Source organism: Lissotriton vulgaris, chromosome 1_1 (assembly GCF_964263255.1).
Source record: "Lissotriton vulgaris chromosome 1_1, aLisVul1.2, whole genome shotgun sequence".
NCBI classification, from domain to species: domain Eukaryota; kingdom Metazoa; phylum Chordata; class Amphibia; order Caudata; family Salamandridae; genus Lissotriton; species Lissotriton vulgaris.
In genome coordinates, this window is record NC_141685.1 from 901,518,257 (window position 1) to 901,536,119 (window position 17,863).

Genomic DNA, 17,863 nt, shown 5'->3' on the forward strand with positions numbered 1-17,863 from the left:
AGTGGTCAGTATGAACATGGCATCCAAGCGTATGTATTTCAGCGGTCGGAGATTTGAACACAAAGGTCGGATTGGACAATCCAGTAGATCAAATGAATCCATGTAACTTGACTCAAGTGGATAGTAGCCACCATTAAAATACTTTCCACAAACGTAGAGCTTAAATCTACTAAGGACCCTTAACAGAAACACCACAGGAAAAACACATTTGAGCATCAGTAAAGTGTACAGGGCTTAAGATTGTCTGAATGGAAATGCCTAGTAAGTATCATGAATTCAACACATTTTACACTAGGAAACACATTCCTGACTAATTAATACATTTAGAGAGAGAGCTTGTGAAGGGAAATGTTTGTTAAGAGAGCGGCCTCTAAGACCCTCTTACTATATGGGGAGATATCTTTAAGAAGAAAATATTGCATTATAAGATGTGCCTGCAACAGTTGGTGAGGCTTTCTTTGAGGTGATGTTTGTGTGAGGAGGTTGTCGATTACGCCAATTGTTGACAGAAGTAGTATGTACATGAGTGGGTATCTTAAGGGGAGGGGTGACTTGAAGGGGATTACATTTGTTGATAGCTTCATGCAGGTGGGCCTTTCAAGAGGCAGAACCTTAAAACACAATTGATGAAAACCAAAAACTATGATGTAAATCTCTTAGATAAATGGATCAAAGAAGTAGCCTCTAGTACAACTGTCATGAGTCTCCTGACAGACATTTGTAACCTCATTGAAACCCGAGAGGTGGTCCCCAATAGAAGCGACCACATTGTGTTACTCACCACCCCTACCCTTGAGCACGTAGATGAAATGTAAGTCCTGATGTGATTTCTTCACCTGTTAAGTGCCCTGAAGGACTTTGTTGCTCCATCACCAAATCTAAACACCAGAACAAACCATAACCGAAGAGAATTATTACTGGATACCCGAAGCATTATGTTTGGAGAAGAACTGAAAAAATGGTTTTGTTAGGTGTTATTGAGCAGTTTTGCAGTCAGTAGAACTCCCTTATGATATTTGAACCAAAGACAGCCATGTTGTCATTGTGGTGTGCTATGGACTTCAGCTAACTCAACAGTCTTCACAATTTGACAATTGCCCAATTACCAATGTGAGTGAAATGATGAAAAACTGCTAACCCATTGTCGTTGTGCCAAACATAGCCTTATTGTGGGTTACTTGCACATACCAATAGCCCAATGTTTTAAGGGTTGGATGGCATTCCTAACCTCTCTGTTTTATATCAATTCAAGTGATTACCTTTTGGTCTTCATGGTGCCTTACCTTGGCTATGTTTTAGGAGGTGGTCTGATCTGAGTAAACAAGAACCAGTCCTGTTTATTAATCTTCCCACAGATAAAAAGTAATATGTTAATTTCTGGTCCTGGGCTGGCTACTACCAATTACATAATCAAAATTTTGCAACCTGGCCAGCCCCTTTAATAGATCAATTACAGAGCGCTTTCCTGAATCAACTCTATCCGTCTTGTTTCATGGCATCAGCTTTTCTCAGTGTTCCAACCTCTCCTTGTTATATTCAAATACTGATAACACTTTCTTTTCCAGGGCCCATTTGTCTCAAGTGGTGGAGTGTGTAGCTGCTCTTTGTGTTCAATTGGTTATTGTTCCAAAATAATTTTAAAACAATTTATACAATCGAAAAATATCCATTCAGTCAGCAATTGCATGTTTAAGTGCTCCATGCTGCAGTAGATATCCTTGTAAATGAGGAAAAATTGTGCATTGAGTCAGTCTGGGAGTAGATTGATCTGTAGTCTTTTTTTTACTTCAATTTTAAATGTTGTGGTACTCTTTAGTCCTGGGCACACATATAACGGTGTGTTTAGAGAAAAATCGTGTTACGTAAGTCCATAAGAAAGTTCAGTATTCAAAACAGTTCGCAGAAGAGCTGTTCTTTGTCCTTTTTAATTTATTTCACGTCGATAGTAATCAGCTTTAAAACAACCAGCCAATACATGTTTTGTCTAGGAGAGTATTCCCATGACTTCTTCAGGGCTGAGATACTGGAATCAAGGCGGTGTGATCGAGATGCCAGTGATAATTCCAACCCAGCAGCAAGAAACTGAAGGGTAAGTAGAGCAGTGAAGATTCTATGGCGTGGTCTGGTCGAAGTGGTTTAGACAATTCAAAGGGCCATGGATACATATACGGGTAAGATTGGGGTAATTAAGTGATTCAGGTCGGTGTGACAGAGTATCACCCAGAAAACGTAAATCCACGAGATATGGGGATAACATGAGAAGACATGGGTGTGTCTGCTACCGTTAATTCCTATGTTGCAGGAAGCGTCCTCCGTGGCTCACATCAAGAACGGTGTGTTGTGAGGCCCCACAGCACATAAATGAAAACGGACAAAGAACAGCTCTTCTGCAAACTTTTTTGAATAATGAACTTTCTTATGGACTTACGTAACATGATTGTTCTCTAAACACACCGTTATATGTGTGCCCAGGATTAAAGAATACAATTTTGGTGTAGGTGTTCCTACACTCACACAGGAGTTACAGGGGTCTCCCGTAACTGGTTAGCACCATATTTATTTGAACTTTTTTCACACATACGCAAATATAGCGGAGTGCCACTACTTCCTATCTGCTGAAAACCCTCCCCTTTGAGTATATTAAACGTTGAGGTATCGAGTTCCAGATTTTAAGGGACACACTCAAGAATGCTCTGCCTCGCATAGATGATTTTTTTCAATCTAGCTGGTTCATGTAATAGGATAGTTTTGCTTCTGAATGATCTTCTGCCACCAGAGAGGATTAGACTCTGAGCTAGATATATGGTGGATAGCTTTGGGTGTTAGGCAGACAATTTTGAGGGCAATCCTATCTATGATTGGGAGCAACTGTAATATCAGCAGTGATGGTGTGATGTGATTGAACTGTCTGGCACTTGTTATTAGTCTTGCTGATGCATTGAGGGTTGCACTTAGTTGTGCCAGATGTGTTTTGGGAATCCCTAGGAGGGTTGTGTTCCCGTAGTCAAGTGTGGCAACAACCAGAAATTGGACTGCAATTTTAATGTCAGTTGTTGGAATAAAAGGTTTTAGCTTCTTAAGTAATCTAAGATTAAAGAGGACTCCTTTAGTGGTGGATGCCATATGGGTTTCGATGTTAAAGCTCTTATCTAGAACTAACCCAAGGGATTTAGAGGAATTGACAATGTTGGGAGAGCCATCCAGCTGTTTTTGCCATTCCCATATTAAAGACGAGCTATTGGGCAGGGTGATGAGAAGGAATTCCATCTTTTGCGAGTTCAGTTTCAGGTTGTAGTGTGTAAACCTGGCTTTTTGTCTTCTTAAGAGTGACTTTGAGGCGAGCGATGTCGTTAGGGGATGCAATCTTTAAGTAGATTTGTAGGTCATCGGCGTACATGTGTTAAGTGAGGTTAGCTTGTTTTAGGATCTCTGTCAAACGTTAAAGTAAATGTTGAAGAGCATTGGAGAGATTATAGAGCCATGTGGGACTCTCAGTCTTACCTGTGAAGGGTAATAGAGTGTGTTGTCCAGCTTGACTAGTTAGGAACTGTTGTGAAGGTAGAATGCAAACCATTGAGGGTTGGTTCCCATCAGGCCCATTCTGTGTTTGAAGAGTGGGGTGTGTAGTGGTTGCCCTGTCAAAGGCTGATGATAATTAAAAAAAGAATGAGTAGATATGAATTGTTTTGCGTCAGAACTTTGAATGCATTAGTCATTATATGATGTAGGACAGTCTCTGTGATGGTACTGGGTCTGAAACCCAATTGAAACTTATCGAGCAGGTCGAAGTTGAAGCTATGTTGACACAATTGCTTATTTATGGTTTTCTCTAGAAGCTTTACTTGTAAAAGGGTGTTAGTGACTGGAAAATAGTTATTAAGATCACTGGGGTCAACAACATACTTTTTGGGCAGTGAGATTACTTGGCCAAACTTTAGGCAGTCAGGTATTGTGCTTTGTGACAGAGGGAGGTTTACAATGGCCATCCAAAGAGGGGGGAAGAGGTGGTTGAGATGTTTTGTAAGGATTGATGATATGGGTCTTTAAAGTGGGATGTGAGTTTAATGGCTGTGAGGATTTGTTGTATCTCATCTACGTTTAATATTTTGAAATCCTGCCAGAGGACCTCGTTTTTGGTTGTTAGTAATTGTTGGTGGTGAGATTTGTTGTTTATTGAGCAATCCTATTGAGCACGGAAAGGGTTTGGGGTAAATCCCAGAGAGATCTATGTTGCATGGCAATACATTTTACAATTTGGCAAATTTTACCTTCAAAGAAGGATGCAAAGCCTTTGCATTTAATGTTGGATGAAGAGGCTGTGTCTTTATCGTAGGATAGATTGGTGCTACATTGATTACCTATGTCTAGGCCAGGATAAATAAGTGAGTAAGTGATTAACTATATCCAATTGAGTTACCATAATAAATGTTAGATCGAATAAGTGTTAAATATGCTCAAAAATGCAATGGAAATTGTATCTGTATTTTGCAAATGCTTTTATGACTTAATCTGTAGAATAATGCTGTTGGAATGAATGATACGTTGGTGTGGCCATCAGGGAACATCAGGCACAACTGTTGTCTAAATATTTCAAAGAGTTTGCGAGGATGATTTTTGGAATAGTCTAGTTGAGAAGTCAAGTAGGAGGTGTAGGAAAGTAGGATCTACTTCTATGGTTACCCCTCATTTTGCCTGGTGCTAAGCTGTATTTTGACTAGTCTGACTGGGGTCCTGCTAATCAGGACCCCAGTCTATCTGCTTTCTCCTTGAATGGCTGTGTTGAGTACTTAGGTACATACCAGATTGGATGCTGGGGTACCCTTATAAATCTCTAGTATATGGTACTAAGGTACCCAGGGAATAGGTACCACAGAGGTCACCCATGGGCTGAAGCATATATTTTGCCACCAGGTAGAGACAATTCAAAATGGAACTACAGTCCTGCCATTACAGTCTGTGTAGGTTGGTGCTAGCACCACTTACTAACTATATAGGTTTACTATATATAAGGTCACTGAACTTAAAACCTATAATTTACCCCTTTAGCAGACTTTTGCAATCCTGAAGGTAGGGTGCTGGTTCTAACTGAGAGGGTGTCCTTGTATGAGCAGGACAACTTTGCAGCCTATGGAGCCCATTATTTCTGGGCTGTCAGTGAAGCAGCCATATACTATATAGATGGGAACAGCGCAATTACGCGATGACCATCTTAAAAATGGCTTCAATTAATCCTATCATGTTTAGTATCAAATATGTTGGAATCATACCCCCACACCAAAAACTGTGTGGGAGGTATGATTCCAAGCATTGGAAGAGCCCTCCGTTAGGCTCTCGCTGTACCAGACTTCTAGACCCGGACAGAACAAAATGGTAGCTGCCTGCCAGAGACACCACCTACCTCAGCCAGAAACCGCCCACACCAACACGACGGACCCCAACGAAGCAGCCCGCAACCTTACACGGTGGCTCACCGACTGCGCCGATGACCTTGCACCACAGAAGAACCCTCCCAGCAAATCGGGCAGCAAGAAAGCCTCGGGGTTCACCAACAACCTCAAAGACTCCAAGAAAACCTGCCGCACCCTCGAGAAAGCCTGGCGCCTCAACCAGACAACAGAAAACATGTCGGCCCTCAAGAACGCAACCCGCAAACACCACCAACTGATACGCACCACCAAAAGGACAACATTCAAAGAACGACTGGACAACAACACCCACAACAGCAAGGAACTCTTCAGCATCGTCAAAGAGCTCTCCAACCCCAGCGCCTGCATCAACGACATCACACCCTCGCAAGACCTCTGCAACTCACTCGCCTCGTTCTTTCACCGCAAGATCACCAACATACACAACAGCTTCGGCGCACAGACCACCGCAAACTCAATCACCGAACGAGCACCCCCCACCACCACCCTCCGCACCTGGACCTCAGTCGGCAACGAAGACACCACCCGCATGATGAACACCATTCACTCCGGCTCCCCTACTGACCCATGCCTACACCACATCTTTAACAAAGCCGACTCCATCATCACACCCCAACTCCGGGACATCATTAACAGCTCCTTCGCATCCGCTACCTTCACGGAGAGCCGGAAACATGCCGAACTCAGCGCCCTCCTGAAGAAACCCACCGCGGACCCCACGGACCTCAAGAACTTCCGCCCCTTCTCGCTCCTCCCTTTTCCGGCCAAAGTCATTGAGAAGACCGTCAACAAACAACTCTCCTCCTTCCTCGAGACAAACGAATCCCTCGACCCCTCGCAGTCCGGTTTCCGAGCAAACCACAGCAACGAGACCGCCCTCATCGCAGCTACCGACGACATCAGGTCCCTGCTCGACAAAGGGGAAACAGCTGCCCTCATCCTCCTGGACTTCTCAGCAGCCTTTGACACCGTAAGCCACCGCACCCTGATACAGCGCCTCAGAAACACCGGAATCCAAGGCCAAGGAACGGCCTTGGAGTAGATCATCTCGTTCCTCGCCAGAAGAACCCAGAGAGTCCGCCTCCCCCCGTTCCAAACCGCGGCCACCGAAGTCATCTGCGGCGTCCCGCAAGGATCCTCGCTCAGCCCCACCCTCTTCAACGTCTACGTGACCCCGCTCCCAGCCATCGCACGCCAACACAACTTTAACATCATCTCCTATGCTGATGACACCCAGCTGATCCTCTCCTTCACCAACAACCCTGCCACCGCCAGAGCCAGCCTCCACGAAGGAATGAAAGACGTTGCAGAATGGATGAAGCTCAGCCGTCTGAAACTGAATTCTGACAATACGGAAGTCCTCATCCTGGGACCATCCCCCTCAGCCTGGGATGATTTCTGGTGGCCCCCTGCCCTGGGCACCGCCCCCAAGCCAACGGACCATGCACGGAACCTGGGCTTCATCCTGGACTTCGCCCTCACTATGACCAAGCAAGTCAACGCCGTCTCGTCTTCCTGTTTCAACACCCTGCGCATGCTCCGAAAGATCTTCTGGTGGATCCCCACCGAAACCAGGAAAACAGTCACCCAGGCCCTAGTCACCAGCCGGCTGGACTACGGGAACACCCTCTACGCTGGAACCACAGCCAAACTCCAGAAAAGACTCCAGGGCATCCAGAACGCTTCGGCAGGACTCATCCTGGACATCCCTCGCCACAGCCACATCTCCGCCCATCTGAAAGACCTGCACTGGCTCCCCGTCAGCAAGAGGATCACTTTCAGACTCCTCACCCACGCACACAAGGCACTCCACGACATGGGCCCCAAATACCTCAACAGCCGCCTCTCATTCTACGCACCCACCCGCCAGCTCCGATCCGCCAGCCTTGCCCTCGCCACCGTCCCAGGAATTCGCAAATCCACCATCGGAGGAAGATCCTTCTCCTACCTGGCGGCCAAGACATGGAACTCCCTCCCCACCCACCTACGGCTGACCCAGGACCATCTCTCCTTCAGGAAACAACTCCTACTGCTGAGACAAGCTCGAGCAGAGGAAGGTGGAACAACAGGCATCCTTTCACAGGGATGTGGAACCCCCTCCCAGATGAGATTTAGTGCATTAGGATGGGGTGGGTGCGCTTTCCAGTAACGCTCAGTCTGCATGAGGGGCACATTTGGTGTCCCTGTGCATAGTTCAGTTCAAACCAGTTCTGGGAACTGTTAACTCTCGCTCTGGCATGAACCTGGACAAAGGACATGGGAGTAATCTTCCCCCTGTCCAGACACTCCCCCTGGGAGGGTCCCCTGAATCTTCTCAACCCTTTCCCTAGGGTACTTAAGGGCTTGGTGAAGGTCCCTAGATTTGTTACGGCAGAGCTTTTCAAACTGTGTCGTCACACATTACTGTGTCACCTGCCATGTGTGGGTGTGTCGCAGGACGACGCATAGACACGGTCTACTCATCACTCAGGACGGTACTTGTAGCATCCTGCTACAATAACCACAGACGCTATGGATTACTAATACTGGAGCTTTATTATTATACATCCAGCCTGTCTCCTGTCCCTACTCTAACTGTCCCCGGTTCCTGTTCCCCGGCTCCTCCTGTTCCTGCTCCTCCCTCTGACTCCACCCCCCAACCACTAGACTACATCCCACAATACTACATCTCCCCCTTTCTTAACAAAATGAGCTTAATGTCCTCAGTGTTCGCAGTTCTTCAATCCACCACACGGGTTGGTGGACAGCCTGTTCTTCAAGCCTCAGTAGTGTCGAATCAGCGGTGGGCTTGACTTTGGTTAATCTTTCTGTTGTCTTAATCGGGGCATTCGTGATCACGTTGCGTGTGAACTGTCTGCTCTCACATTCCGCAGTCAGCATGTCTCCTTCCAGTGGTGTAACTACTGTTGGTTCAGATGCTCGATCTCTTTCATGAGTGAATAATGTTCTGGTCCTCTTCCGAGCACTCACATCTACTTTTACTTCTGTTTGTCTTGTCCGGTTGAGGGCAACACTGCCCTCCAATGGTTTGATTCGATAACTCATTCACAGCCTCGGGTTGTCTGGCAGACTCGTGAGCTATCTGTGCATAGGCATGTTTCTCTCTTATCTGATGATCTCTCTCTACTGACACGTCCGGTTTTCCTTGCGGAGTGACTGGCTGGTCCCTTCCCGTCCGGTGACCAAGGTCCACTGTCTCTGTTTTCCCTTTGTAGGTCCTTTGAGTCAGCCTCGCGGACCCCTTCAGGGGTGACGGTGTCTGATCTAGGTCTGGATGTACTTGTGACTGACACGATAGGTTGTCTTGTGGAGTGACTGAGTATTCAGAAACTTTAGTGTGTGTCATGTTGCTCTTGACAGGACGGATGTCCTTTGGTTCCTTGGTGCGTTCGGGTGGTTGATGCCATGGCTGTTGTCGGGACCATGACTCTGTCGACTCACGGGACTGAACAGCCGTGCTTTCTGGTTCAGAGAAGTCTTTTGTCGACTTCCAGGATCGGACAGACACGCTCTCTGAATCAGAGGAGTTCCTGGCCATACCCATCTTAAAGGATCGGACAGACTCGCCCTCTGAACCAGAGGAGTTACTGGCCATGCCCCTTTTAAAGCGTTCCTTAGAGAGGGTATCAAGTAGTGGATTTCTGAAATGAGTAGGCCGTGACACGTTGTTCTTTGTTTCAGGGTTGTCTTTAAGACGCTTCTCTGGGCGCCTTCGCCAACTTGTCTTTGACGTTGTTTCATTTGAGAAGTTGTTTAACAACCACGTGCTTGTTCTTTGTGTTTGATAGAGGGGATGGCCTTTGACACAACTACAGACATCCTAGTGACGCTTGACATTGAGGCATTGTATACCAACATTCCTCAGTGTCAAGCGTTACAGGCAGTGTCATCCTTGTTACGCAGGTATCCTGGAAATAGACCAGATGGGTTCATCTTGCAGTGCCTGGAAATTGTATTGTTAAATAACTTTTTTGACTATGATGGTGCCCTTTACAAACAAGTGAAGGGCACCAGCATGGGAGCTTCTTGTGCTCCCAGCATAGCGAATGCCTATATGGGCGAATGGGAAATAAGAAATATATACAATGAGGTCGCCCCCTTTTTTGAAAATGTCCATCTATGGCGTCGATTTATTGACGATATTTTCTTTGTTTGGCACGGGACGGAGGTCCTATTGCAGGAATATATAAGATGGTTAAATTCAAGTGACCCAAATCTGAGATTTACTTCTAACTACCACATAGATAAAGTAGAATTCTTAGATATAGAGATTAAGGTAAACAATGGAGCACTGGAGGTAAGCCTCTTTCGAAAACCAACTGCAAAAAATACAATCCTTCAATTCGGCAGTTTCCACCCACACTGCCAGAAGGATTCAATACCGTTCGGCGAATTCCTTCGAATACGCCGAAACTGTACGAATCTAATGGAATACCATCGTCATGGAGAAGCATTAAAATCTAGACTAATCAGCAGAGGTTACCCCCATCGACTGGTCAGGCAAGCTTTTAAAAGAGCGAAGTACTACGACCGTGATTCTTTACTGAGTGGTACCAAACGGAAACCCACAGAGAGACTAACTTGTGTCATTAATCACTCATCGCTAAACTATAAGATCAAAAATATAATTAATAGAAATTGGGGCATACTGGAAAAAGAAGAGAGTGAGACCTTTACCTCGAAACAACTAGTGGCCTACAGAAGAAATAAAAACCTAAAGGACCACTTAGTCCATACTAGGAACAAACAGAGGATGGGTAACACACAGACATCATTAACAGGACAAAATCCAATATTGGGTAATCACAGATGCGGATCGTGTCATGCCTGTGACGCCGCAATCACATAAATTTCATAAATTATAACAACTATAAAGTAACTCTAAGATCACTGACAAATTGCAGGAGCAGTAATGTTGTTTATGCTATCCTGTGCCCATGTGATCTTGCCTATATTGGTGAGACAGGGAGAGAATTCCGTATTAGATTCAGCGAGCATAAGTCAGCAGTGAGACTGAAGAAAATTTCGGCACCTTTAGTGCAACACTGCATAGACCTGAATCACAACGAGACAGAATTGCGGTGGTGTATCTTAGAAAAGGTACAACATAAAACAGGTCAGTCTATGGAATATACCCGCAGAAAACGGGAGAGTTTTGGGATATTCCAATTTGATAGTGTATGTCGAGGACTCAATGAGAATATAGCGTGGTTTGTTACGAAACACTCATAAATTGGTTAACCTCAGCTAGACAATACTAAGGAATCTGTTCTACTACATAGACATGTAAATCTTCAATTTTCTGTGTCCTCTTTGACAAGATTTTGCTTTCTCTAGAAAATACTTCCTTATTGGATGATACACGCTGACTTAAATGAATCCAGTCTCCCCCTGATCTTGTTTTTTAGTTTTTTAATTATTGACTCTTCAGGTAACAACAGAATCGGACTCCACTTATAAATGGCGTCTATATATAAATACACTAGTAGTGTGGGAGTCTGTGGTCTAATATGGAGATACATACATGTCAGACCTTAAACTCATATACAAGCTAATTAATACATGAACAACATGTTCTGACTCAATACAATATTTGTTATATCTCCCTCTTAATAATATCTCCATTTCAGTCAGTAAAAACATGCTCGCTATGTGGGAATACTAAGAAGTCCCCGTTCAAAGATGGCGACCGCACTTCGGGACCGATAGTGCATAGTTGCTGTTTGCCTCAATCACTTCCGGGTTACAGAACGCCGGACTTACAAAATTAGCGCGTATTTATGCCTATTTAATGCATGGGTTGGAGGCACCCCGGTCTGCATCGGTTTGTGCGAGCGGCATGAGGCAAGACGACCTAATGAAGCGGAAATGACTACACAGTAAGGTACGTTGAACGACCAGCGCACACCGTAGGAGGCGAGTGCTGCCCTTGTAAAGTAATTGTATCTCTCGGGCGCAGCACTGGTAGACATCAGTTAAAACAATTTCAAAGAATGGTCTAGTATTAGTGGGGACCTGTAGAGTGTTTGACTTGGAGTTGGTTTTCACTGGGTAGGATACGTATCTGTGACCACATTAGGCTGGCACTGGGTCCGGGGCATTTAATTGATGCTTAATGCGGGAGATTGGGCAAAGTGCGCTCACCAGCTAGGGATTGACTACAATATACTCATATCTTGAGTGCTGGCCACCAAGTAATGTCCTTACATATATGCCAGTAAATATGGCCACAACTGGAGATAGAGGACTTATAGGAAAGGGATTATATGTAGGGGATCGTTAAATAACTAGCCAGGTAAAACATGACACGACTGATCATCGACCTATAGTTTCTCTATATAGATTGCTGCCATTAAGGAAGGAAGGAACTAAATCAGCTGGAAAAAGGCATCATCTACATTAAAAAGGATTGAGAAGCACGTCTTCTCGTTTTAAATATCAGGTTAGTTTACAAATGTAATTACAGGCAGTATATATGTGAACAACAGGTATACAGGGCAATATGACTTAGTCTGAATTTACACTGTTTAGGAGGTCTCTCCAAGAAAGCTATACCATGAAATGTTCGCCTCCCCTCTACATTTGAAGATAAGGAATTTTCCCGGAGTGAGGTATTCATTACATAATTCAGGGGTAAGAATGCTTTCTATGTTACTACTTGCGCCCATTAACTTAATGAAGTCATATATAGAGGCTTCAACCCGTATAATTTCGTTCTCCCTCTTAGGTTTTGTCTTCCCATGGAATTGATTATGGAATTGATTATGAAGATAAACTCAAACTTATTTATATAAGAACCCAGATAGTTCAGGCTACCATCTGAATTCAAGGTGAGATTAGAACTGCGAATAACCTGTGTTTTGTGTGATATGCCCGTAGTCACTCTTATAGTATTAAGGCCCTGCCCCTCCTTGACTAGTGTCCAGTACTGCAGATAACGAAGCCTAAGTACCTGGTTCACCTTTGTTTAAATTTACCAGGAGCCTTATAAACCTGGATTACACCTTTCCACACTCAGTCACCCCAGGTGCAATGTGGTGTTTCACAGCCTATGTAATAATGTAATGATTGTATTAAGTGTTGGTGATTAAACCATATGTCCTTCTTGTCTAGTGTAAGGCATGGGTATATGATATTTTGTTTGTAATTTCAGGTACCCTGCACACACTTACGGAAAAGAGAGTAGATACTCTTTCTTGACTGGTCCTGAGGAAGGTGGTTTTAACCCACCGAAACGCGCGTAGACCTGGCGTGGACAAGACACAAATTACATCTGTGTCACTAAAACCTTAGAATCAGCCTTTTTGTTGTGATTGGAATAAATGTGGAAAATGTATGAATGTGGTAGTGTGACTGTTGGTTGATGTGTGGATGGCAGGGTTGTACTGTTTTTGCTTTATATTAAGGATTGCAATTCTTATAACACTGTGACGATCAAGGCACTTTGCACTTTGATTTTAATTGAACTGAATTTAAAATGATATTTATGAACTTGCTGTATATACAAGAAATGATTCAAAAAAAGTAAACAAAAAATATATATCTTTTGATACACTTCAAAAAAGAAAATAAACAAAATATATAAAATGAAATTCTTGTTGTTGTCTCACCTATGCTATTAAGAAGGTAAATAAACTTGCTTGATGTAACTAGTTATGAAAGTAGGAACTGGCCGAGGGGGGATTTCTGTATGTTCATACTGTTTTTTTCTCTCTTTCCCCTGGTCATTAATCTAAATATAGAGAGGGTCCCATTTCTCATGTTACTGCATTCACGGTTCTTTAACTGTGGGATTTTCGTTAAATGTTTGTTGTATAATTAGGTTAGATTTCTCAATTGTGTTTATGTGGCTGTGAAATATCTGTGCATCGGGTAGGTTTGTCTGTGGTTTGTTGACCCCACTAATTCAGTGTCCGATCCAAGACTAGTGCTCTTCAAATAACCACGTCCTTTGAGATCTTGATATCATGGATAAACTTGAAACATTTGGGTTCTCCGATGAGGAGTTCTCCTCCCTATTGGGTCTGGTAACTGATGGGAATAACACTGCCCCAACTACATTGGGAGATAACAGTGAGTGGCAAAATCTACTAAACTTAAAGAAAAAAATGAAGCGTATAGAGTCACATGCATTTTACATGCTTGCATATCTTAAAGAGGGAGTTATACCATCTGGCCTTAGGGTTCGCAATGCCCCCGCCCTATTTATTGAGGTTCGCAAGTTTCTGGAGCGGTGGTCACTGATTTCAAACCGCTGCTCCAGAGACTGGATGATGTTCATCATAGAGACTGCGAAAGACTTATTAATAGCCCTCAGTAAAGAAATTCAAGAGTTAGAAGATAAACTACAGACATCTAGTGCTGTAGATGATGCCAAAAATAAACTTGAAAAGATACAATCAGAAATGAAAGATTTTGATACCTATCTAACCAATAAGAAAACTGAAAAACTGAAAAAAGATGTACGCTGGTTTGCGAAAGAAAAAATCTACCCCTATCTGAACCCCAACTACTACCAAGGAGGTAATCAGCCAGGCTATAATCCCAACTTTGATAATGCCTATAGAAGAAACTATACAAACTTCTCAGATACGGGTTCCTCTGACTCTGAGAATGATAATTATCAAGACTCAGGGAGGGGACGCTACAACACCAGACCTTCTTATAGAGGTAGACAAGGATTCCAAAATACTCAGACCCGGGGTTTTTTATCGAGAGGCCCATACAGGGGGAAAAATGTGCACTGGCAACAAGACAGGGGAGGACACCAAATGATGAGCCCTCAACCTCAGCAACAATATGTAAAGACACGAAATCAGCAATACTGGTGGTAGCCCCAACTGACATGACGAATGCAGACAAATTAATGAACACAATACCTATATACAACTTATCGTCCGTCCATCTCAATAATGAAGAAACAACACTTCTCAGTAGGGGGCTGTCTTTTGTACCCTGTACCCCCCTTAATAAGTTTAAACTCCATGAAGACTTGTTTGCATTCTTCAGAAAGGTCAGACTCAAGAAATATTTTGAGGGTAGAGTAGAAGAAGAAGAAAATCTCAATCTATCGGGTTGTAAACCACCCTCTATTTTTACACCCACCCTTGATATGGTAGGACCCGAAGTGCAAATTTTTGAGCGTAAGGTACTACAAGACATTACACGTCTTCTAACAGGTGTGAATAAATCTAGCTTTAATTTATCTAAACAGGAAAGCCTAGCCCTCAAAAACATCGAGAGAAATACAAATCTGATAATAAAACCATGTGACAAGGGCGGTGGTATCACTATTTTCGATAAAGAGGAATACAATAAAAAAATGCTAGACATGCTGATGGTTGAGGAGCATTACAGGTTGGCCCATCCTAGGGAGTTACAACGGCTCAGTGCTACGATAAAAGAAGTTACCCAGACTGCCTTTGTAGATGGATTCATCTGTGAAGATGAATTAATCTTCCTTAATAAAACTTGTCCGGTAATCCCAGCACTGTATGGTCTACCTAAGACCCACCAAAATGAAATCAGTCCACCCATGCGACCAATTATTTCTACTATTGGGTCCAACACAGAGCCACTATCCAAATACGTGGACAAGTTCTTGTGCCCTTTAACACAAAAATACGAATCGTTCATCCGTGACACAGGAGATATGATTACCAAGATAGAGGGGATGGCCTTTGACACAACTACAGACATCCTAGTGACGCTTGACATTGAGGCATTGTATACCAACATTCCTCAGTGTCAAGCGTTACAGGCAGTGTCATCCTTGTTACGCAGGTATCCTGGAAATAGACCAGATGGGTTCATCTTGCAGTGCCTGGAAATTGTATTGTTAAATAACTTTTTTGACTATGATGGTGCCCTTTACAAACAAGTGAAGGGCACCAGCATGGGAGCTTCTTGTGCTCCCAGCATAGCGAATGCCTATATGGGCGAATGGGAAATAAGAAATATATACAATGAGGTTGCCCCCTTTTTTGAAAATGTCCATCTATGGCGTCGATTTATTGACGATATTTTCTTTGTTTGGCACGGGACGGAGGTCCTATTGCAGGAATATATAAGATGGTTAAATTCAAGTGACCCAAATCTGAGATTTACTTCTAACTACCACATAGATAAAGTAGAATTCTTAGATATAGAGATTAAGGCAAACAATGGAGCACTGGAGGTAAGCCTCTTTCGAAAACCAACTGCAAAAAATACAATCCTTCAATTCGGCAGTTTCCACCTACACTGCCAGAAGGATTCAATACCGTTCGGCGAATTCCTTCGAATACGCCGAAACTGTACGAATCTAATGGAATACCATCGTCATGGAGAAGCATTAAAATCTAGACTAATCAGCAGAGGTTACCCCCATCGACTGGTCAGGCAAGCTTTTAAAAGAGCGAAGTACTACGACCGTGATTCTTTATTGAGTGGTACCAAACGGAAACCCACAGAGAGACTAACTTGTGTCATTAATCACTCATCGCTAAACTATAAGATCAAAAATATAATTAATAGAAATTGGGGCATACTGGAAACAGAAGAGAGTGAGACCTTTACCTCGAAACCACTAGTGGCCTACAGAAGAAATAAAAACCTAAAGGATCACTTAGTCCATACTAGGAACAAACAGAGGATGGGTAACACACAGACATCATTAACAGGACAAAATCCAATATTGGGTAATCACAGATGCGGATCGTGTCATGCCTGTGACGCCGCAATCACAACTGATTCCATAAATTATAACAACTATAAAGTAACTCTAAGATCACTGACAAATTGCAGGAGCAGTAATGTTGTTTACGCTATCCTGTGCCCATGTGATCTTGCCTATATTGGTGAGACAGGGAGAGAATTCCGTATTAGATTCAGCGAGCATAAGTCAGCAGTGAGACTGAAGAAAATTTCGGCACCTTTAGTGCAACACTGCATAGACCTGAATCACAACGAGACAGAATTGCGGTGGTGTATCTTAGAAAAGGTACAACATAAAACAGGTCAGTCTATTGAATATACCCGCAGAAAACGGGAGAGTTTTTGGATATTCCAATTTGATAGTGTACGTCGAGGACTCAATGAGAATATAGCGTGGTTTGTTACGAAACACTCATAAATTGGTTAACCTCAGCTAGACAATACTAAGGAATCTGTTCTACTACATAGACATGTAAATCTTCAATTTTCTGTGTCCTCCTTGACAAGATTTTGCTTTCTCTAGAAAATACTTCCTTATTGGATGATACACGCTGACTTAAATGAATCCAGTCTCCCCCTGATCTTGTTTTTTAATTATTGACTCTTCAGGTAACAACAGAATCGGACTCCACTTATAAATGGCGTCTATATTTAAATACACTAGTAGTGTGGGAGTCTGTGGTCTAATATGGAGATACATACATGTCAGACCTTAAACTCATATACAAGCTAATTAATACATGAACAACATGTTCTGACTCAATACAATATTTGTTATATCTCCCTCTTAATAATATCTCCATTTCAGTCAGTAAAAACATACTCGCTATGTGGGAATACTAAGAAGTCCCCGTTCAAAGATGGCGACCGCACTTCGGGACCGATAGTGCATAGTTGCTGTTTGCCTCAATCACTTCCGGGTTACAGAACGCCGGACTTACAAAATTAGCGCGTATTTATGCCTATTTAATGCATGGGTTGGAGGCACCCTGGTCTGCATCGGTTTGTGCGAGCGGCATGAGGCAAGACGACCTAATGAAGCGGAAATGACTACACAGTAAGGTACGTTGAACGACCAGCGCACACCGTAGGAGGCGAGTGCTGCCCTTGTAAAGTAATTGTATCTCTCGGGCGCAGCACTGGTAGACATCAGTTAAAACAATTTCAAAGAATGGTCTAGTATTAGTGGGGACCTGTAGAGTGTTTGACTTGGAGTTGGTTTTCACTGGGTAGGATACGTATCTGTGACCACATTAGGCTGGCACTGGGTCCGGGGCATTTAATTGATGCTTAATGCGGGAGATTGGGCAAAGTGCGCTCACCAGCTGGGGATTGACTACAATATACTCATATCTTGAGTGCTGGCCACCAAGTAATGTCCTTACATATATGCCAGTAAATATGGCCACAACTGGAGATAGAGGACTTATAGGAAAGGGATTATAAATAGGGGATCGTTAAATAACTAGCCAGGTAAAACATGAGACGACTGATCATCGGCCTATAGTTTCTCTATATAGATTGCTGCCATTAAGGAAGGAAGGAACTAAATCAGCTGGAAAAAGGCATCATCTACATTAAAAAGGATTGAGAAGCACGTCTTCTCGTTTTAAATATCAGGTTAGTTTACAAATGTAATTACAGGCAGTATATATGTGAACAACAGGTATACAGGGCAATATGACTTAGTCTGAATTTACACTGTTTAGGAGGTCTCTCCAAGAAAGCTTAACCATGAAATG

At 43.3% G+C, this 17,863-nt stretch overlaps 1 protein-coding gene across 3 annotated transcripts in view; it reads right to left on the reverse strand.

Moving 5' to 3' along the window:
• LOC147748145 (complement C3-like) overlaps positions 1–17,863 on the reverse strand; it is a 1,551,795-nt gene that overhangs the window by 648,320 nt on the left and 885,612 nt on the right. The window lies entirely within an intron of this gene.